This window comes from Otolemur garnettii, unplaced genomic scaffold (genome assembly GCF_000181295.1).
Source record: "Otolemur garnettii isolate 467f Iridium unplaced genomic scaffold, OtoGar3 scaffold00061, whole genome shotgun sequence".
NCBI lineage: Eukaryota > Metazoa > Chordata > Mammalia > Primates > Galagidae > Otolemur > Otolemur garnettii.
The window spans coordinates 4091213-4098296 of NW_003852456.1; the positions used below are offsets into that span (position 1 = coordinate 4091213).

General features: G+C 38.1%; 1 protein-coding gene across 1 annotated transcript in view; it reads right to left on the reverse strand.

Moving 5' to 3' along the window:
* Window positions 1-6605, reverse strand: part of TENM3 (teneurin transmembrane protein 3) — a 199871-nt gene extending 193266 nt beyond the window's left edge. Inside the window, exon 1 of the mRNA XM_023514908.1 lies at window positions 6372-6605. The gene's annotated coding sequence lies outside the window, so the exon portion shown is untranslated. The remainder of the gene's footprint in view (window positions 1-6371) is intronic.
* Window positions 6606-7084: the final 479 nt, after the last annotated feature.

Here is a 7084-nt window from a genome sequence, read left to right on the forward strand (position 1 = left end):
CTCAAACTCTAGGGCTTAAGCGATTCTCTTGCCTCGGTGCCCTGGGTAGCTGGGACAATAGGTGCCTACCACAACACCTGGCTATTTTTTGGTTGCAGCTGTCATTGTTGTTTAGCAGGCCCACACAGGGATCGAACCCACCAGCTTTGGTGTATGTGGCTGATGCCCTACTCACTGAGCTACAGGGTACTGAGCCAATTTCTTATTTTTATTTAGTATAGGCCAATTTGGGCCTAAAAATCAAATGGGAATAAAACTTACTATAATAATCATGTCCCTCTTTGCCCAAAACAAAACCTCTTTGCTCGTTTTATACTGTAGTTCCAGTGTAACTGTTCATACTGCCTCTTTCACTCTTGAAGTATCCTGGGTTTGCTCATAAATTATATGGTCACCACAGAGCTTAGGAACTGAATCTGGCCTACAATGAATGAGTTTCCTCATTCATCCTCCTTTTATGGACACAGTTTTAAGCCACAACTTGAAATACACCATAAATATAAACACTACACAGCAAATTCCTGTATACCCTTATCTTCTACCTCTCCTTTCTTCCTATTACTCTTATAAATGTACTATATCCCTTTACAATTTTTTAAAGAAATACTATAAATTATGAAAGGTAAATTATTTCAAGGGACCTAGAATACAACTGATTTCATTATTCATTAATACATACTTTTAGGTAAGTTTACTATATTTTGTTTTGTTTTGAAATAAATGACAATGGTGAAATTTTCAAAGATTAAGAATTTCTTAGCTTAGGCCAAGTGCATTTTGAAACTTGTGTTCAATAACCTTAGATTCTTTTTCCATATTCTTATTCCTTTTTTCAAAATTTCAGATTAATATGAGGATACAAACAACTGGGTTATAAAGTTTGCATTTGTTAGGTAAGGTCCCTGTTGTAGCTGTGTCCCCCACCCAGGAAGTGTGCCATGTGCCCATTAGGTGGGAGCTCACCCATCCTTCTTCTCCCTCCTTCCCCTCCCCTCTTGAATTGAGTTTTTCTCTTGTGTGGGTATGTATTAGATCATCTATTGGCTTTGTATTAGTATTGAGTACACTGGACACTTACTTTCCCATTCTTGTGATACTTTATTAAGAAGACTTTGTCTATATTTTCTTTCCCAACAGGTACCCTTGGGTCTCCTCAAGCTTTTTTCACAAAAGGATATGGCATCAGTCAGTCCACTTAAGTCAATGGGCTTTTAAAGCTCTATCTTTATGGATGATCTTACTACTTACTACCCTGCTAACGGTAACTGGTTATCACTAAGCAGCACACTGTTGAAATTATTATAGCTTTGCAATACATTTTGAAATCAAGAAAAAGGAGGTGTCCTGATTTGTCTTTATTCTTAAGATTTTTTTGGCCATTTGGTGTTCCTTTGAGGTGTCACATATATTTTAGAATAGTTTTTTCTATTTCCACAGCTAGGAAAGTTTTCCCCTAGTGCCAGAAGACTCACGTGTAGGATGCAGCATATAGAACTTATTGAAGGCAAGGCTGACTAAGGCCTGGTGTTTGTATGATTGTCATGCCTTTTGCTAGAACTATTTTAAAGAAAAGATTTAAAAAGTATGTTTTAACTTAGTTTAGTAAGCAATACTTCTATTTGGATATTCTATTTTTTTTTTTAATGTAACAATTGTCCTCACATTAAAGGAGCCCAGGATGGCTCTATGTTAAAATAGAAAATGCACTAATTAAGGGGTAATTTAATGTGCAATTTCATATATTAATAATTAGCAAAGCATTACTGATCTGCATGGAAGGTAAAAAGCTGTGGGAACATAACTAATAAACTATCAAGGCCAAAATAGGCTTCATAATAAAATAAGACTTCAATGTATCTTTTATTAAGTGGCGACAAATGAACCATTGATTAACATGTAATAGGTGACTACTAAACTGCTTAAATTACATACGAAATGAGGAACTTGCAGGAGATTCACTTTATAGATGCTGAAGATCAAAGGTCCTCAGTAAGGGCTCCTGCACTGCAAGGTCAAATCTGAGGTGCTCTATACTCCTGCAGCAGCTATGCTGATGCACTGAGGCAGTGGAAGCAGGAAGTAAACAAAGGGCAAGGTATCAAATGCCCAGAAAGTGAAGTGATCTGAAGTCTAAGAAATACTCAAGGAGAAGCAATTTCCAACAAAAATGTAAGTGTGTAAGTGGCTGGGCATAGTGGCTCATGCCTGTAATGTCAGAACTTTGGGAAGACAAGGTGGGAGGATTCATTCAGCTCTGAAGTTCAAGACCAGCCTGAGCAAGACTGAGACTCAGTCTCTACTAAAACTAGAAAAAACAGCCAAGCATGGTGGCAGACACCTACAGTCCCAGCAACTCAGGAGGCTGAGGCAGGAGGAGTACCACTTGAGGCCAGGAGTTTGAGGTTGCTGTGAGCTATGACACCAAAGCACTGTACCCAGAGAGACTGAGTGAGACTATCTGAAACAAAACAAAAGAGAAACCCAATGAAAATTTTAATTACTTGGTATTATACATGTACATAGGCACTGATTGTTGTTAATAGGAAATAATGAGGTGATAAGAATATGCTTATAAACTACAAATGCTTATTGGCTCCTGATTAGAATCTAGGAGATCTGAAAGTCACAGGAGATTATACTATGTAGAACAGAGCTACTCTGTTTACTGATAAGAAATGTACAATCCACAATAGTATTGATTGTCTTGGGTAGGAGCAAATGTTAAATTCATTAGAGAAAGGAAGTAAATATTTTTATAGATGCAAGAAACTGATGGAAAAATGCTCTCTAGTTAATCAAAATGAAAGTTATATTGAAACACACAAACAGGACAAGGTACAAAACCTTTTATCTCTACCAATTCACATAAACTGTAAGTCTACAAATTACTGAGATTGACATGGATTATTACAAGCCATTTGCAACCAACTGTTATCCATATAACAGAGAGAAAAGGGAGGAGACAAAGGAAAAAAATCTAGATTCTTATTTACACATAACTGAATTTTGTACTTTATAGCTCACAACCTTCTCTGACAGTTTCAGGGAAGTGAGAATTAGTGAAATGACTGTATGTAGTATAATTGAGATAACTGCCAAGGATGAAACTATACACTAGGTTAAAAAAAGAACAGCTGAAGGCAGACCCAAGTCTGGATAAGGTTGTTAATACAGCTGACACTGAGCCTGAGAATCATACTCAACAGGGAAGCTTAACTAAAAAAGGAAAAATCAATGTTAAATAAGACTGGTTCTTCACCTCCAGAGTTCCAACCAAGTGAGACTATTAGAGAAACCACAGCAGCACTGTGTCAGATCTGCACAGCACTGTGCAGGCGACTGGGGCACCTGCGAGGTGACGCACCCTTTCCTCTGATTAGCAACAGTCTAAGATGGGAATACTGGGTAACAAGAAAATAAGAAATCTGTATTTCACATTAAAATCTTTTAGCAGGATACACAGTTTTTAGATTTATTATTCCTTATAGTTGATGGTGAGATCGTATCATCGAGTTTTCTTCCCAGGTTGATTCATGAAACCATACAATGGCATCTCATTCATAGTTCATTGATGGTATTACTTTGAAATGGAAGAAACTCAGTAACTTCTCACATTAGGAGTGATTTCTTACATGGCCTGAATATAGAGAAATCTGCTATAACTTCAACTATGGCTGCAGTGAATTTTCTAACCAAGTATGTTCTTTCTGGAACTTTCCATCAATGAAAATTTGTTATTGCAATATAAGGAAGAAAAAGAAGACAGCTTATCTTTCTCAAAATTATTCCACATCAGGCCAGGTGCGGTGGATAACGCCTAAAATCTCAGCACTCTGGGAGGTCAAGGTGGGTGGATTGCTTGAGTTTAGGAGTTCGAGACCAACCTGAGCAAGAGTTGGACCCCATCTCTACTAAATATAAAAAACTAGCCAGGGGCAGCGCCTATGGCTTAAAGGAGTAGGGCACTGGCCCCATATGCCGGAGGTGGTGGGTTCAAACCCACCCCAGCCAAAAACTGCAAAAAAAAAAAACCCACAACAAAAAAACTAGCCAGGTGTTGTGGCAGGCACCTGTAGTTACTCGAGAGGCTGAAGCAGGAGGATCACTGAATGAGCCCAGGAGTTTGAAGTTGCTGTGACCTATGATGCCACTGTACTCTATCCATGGCGACTAAGTGACACTGTGCCTCAAAAAAAAAAAAAAAAATTACTCCAAATCTCTTCAATATAAGATACAGCTTCAGGGAATGCTAACAACTAACTTTCCCACTGACAGGCTTTGAGGCTTTTGTCCTACATAACATCACTGAAATTAAACAAATTTCTGATGATTTAATGTGACGTATTTCATAAACATTTGTCAAAGCAATTATTGTCAACTACAATGTAATTGTCCATATTGAATTTGATGACTCAACTGGAAAATTACTTTTTATCCTAACAAAATTTTTCCAAATGATAATAGTGAATCAGTGTTGATTAGTTGTTCAATGTGTGCTAATTAACTACACCAGGTAAACTGAGCTCCGTGCTAATGTTAAGAAGAAATCTGTACACACGACTCTGTCTCAAGTGAAGAGAAATCTACTGTTTGTCTACTTTTCCTCTTCTAATTTTTCTCAGAAGAATGTTCAATAATACAAAATAAACAATGAAACTCAACTGCTCTTGGTGGACAGTACAGATAACAAGAGGAGTTCTTTGTAATCTTGTTCTTAGGCCAAGAGCAAAAGAAAAGACAAAGATCTTGATTGTTGACAGCTAGCTGTGAGGACCTCTTGCCAGTTTATCCCTAGGGCAGAACTGGTTTAGATCATATATCCAAGGCAATAAATAGCAATTTCTTCAGCCTGCAACAGTTTCTTCATCTAGCAGCTAATTTAAATGCTGAAGTTAGCCAGAGGCTCTACAGTGCAAGGTATTTGGGGAGTAGTCTCTTGAAGGGATCCAGAGTCCTTCATTTTCTAGCTTTTATGTGCTGATGATTCTTTTTCTTTGAACCTAATGGGAGATTAGGGCAGGGAAGAAAGGAAGACTAACAGAAATGTCAGGGGAACCCTCTTGCAAAGCTGGCAACAGAAGACACTCTGTGGGTATGAAACGTAATTTAAAGAAGATACTGATGGTTGAGGTTCTGTCCATAAAAGGTAGAATGTTATGTACCAGGAGATACTTAATAATGAAATGCATTAGCTCCAAATAGCTTTTACTAATCTATACTTTTATATGTACCGATTACCACTTGTAAGCCAGCCTTTGCTCTAAGTTGTAACCTCACTGAAACACCAATATGTATCCAGAGAAGGACCATTCAGATGGTGACACCCAAACACCAAGATCATATGCATAGATAAGAGGGCCAATCTGTTTTGCCTATTTCCAGGTACCGCAGAGGACAGGCATTTCAGGGATAGATTTCAGTTCATTATAAAGAAACATTTCCTAATAGAACTCTTCTTGAGAAAGAACAGAGTGTCTTAGCAAATAAGACTAGAAGGAACTTTAGAGAGTAGGTCCCATACCCCTCATACTGCAAGACACTCAAATATCCTTAACAAAGGTCATCTGACTTCTCTCTTGAGTCTTTACTATGTTTTCATGACATGATGGATGAATTATAATCTCAGAAGGTACAGAAGTATAGAACCAAATCAATATTTGACATGTTCACTGAACTCACATTTGACCACTCCATCTCTTTCTCCACATCTCTGATAATTTGCAGATAAGTGAAAAAACAGTGGTAAGGAAAAGTTTTCACTGAAGGTATTTTTTTCTCATCTTTTATAGAAAACAAAATGTGCAAAAAAAAAAAAAAAAAATGGGCAGGCTCACTGACCCAGCAGTTAAAAGGTTGTCAATAATCTAGAACTGTTCCTACAAAAGACAAAACACAGAATATAGTAAACTCCTTTTAGTGAGAAAAGGGTTGAACTAGTTTATTTTAAAATTTTAGATGTAGCCAGGTGCAGTGGCTCACACCTGTAATCCTAGCACTCTGGGAGTCTGAGGCAAGTGGATTTCTTGAGCTTCAGGAGTTCCAGACCAGCCTGATCAAGAGGAGACTCTGTTTCTACTAAAAATAGAAAAACTAGCCAGGTGTGGTGGTGGGCACCTGTAGTCCCAGCTCAGCTACTCAGGAGGCTGAGGCAGGAGGAGCACTTGAGCCCAGGAGTTTGAGGATGCTGTGAGTTATGATGCCATGGCATTTTACCCAGGGTGACAGAGTGAGAGTCTGTCTCAAAAAATAAAAATAAAGTAAAAATAAAACTATAATCATTACAAATAAAACATGGTTGTTGACTATTTCTGTGCAGGTGTGTTGTGCTGTCCTGGTAATCGATGACTGAAAGCCTCATACAAAGGACTGACCTGCTTTCCAGTGGTACATTACTGCCAAGGACCCAGCTGTCCTGCAGCTGGACGGACTCGGGTGTGGTTTGCAGCTCGGCGGGCAAAGCAGCCGGCGGGGCCGGACTCTGGTTCCTTCTATTGGTCAGGGAGTTTCTGTTGAGAGAAGTGATGGATGGATGATGCTGGGCAGAGTGCTGCTTATGGGGAGGTGGCAAAGGCTGCAAGGTAGACTGGCCTTGATTGTTTGCAGGTTGCTCTGGAAAAAAAAAGAAAACACATTATAAACATGTATGCGTACATACATATTTATATAGACTACCAATTTCTGGGGAATCCACTGCAGAGGAATTAGAATTAAAAACTGCATATAACTCCACCATCTAATGAATTTGCATATTATTCTATTATGCCGGTGTTCAGTGTGACATCTCTAAGAGGAAGTTTACCCTTGATACACAAAGTTCTAATTAATATACAACAGATGGCAAAATTGCTTTTGGTTTTAATTTGTTTCAGATTTTTTTCATCTGGTTTTATTAACACCTACGGAAAATAGCATCTGACAGCTCCCCTAATGTGCCTTTAGATTTTAGCTTTTTTAAACAAACCAACCCTGAAATTAAATGGGTAATTTCAGTGGAACACAAAGGTTTTCGAAATGCATATAATCCCTATAATTATTTAATGGAGTTTTTTTAAAGCTTTATTTAACTGCAATAAATTATTACAAG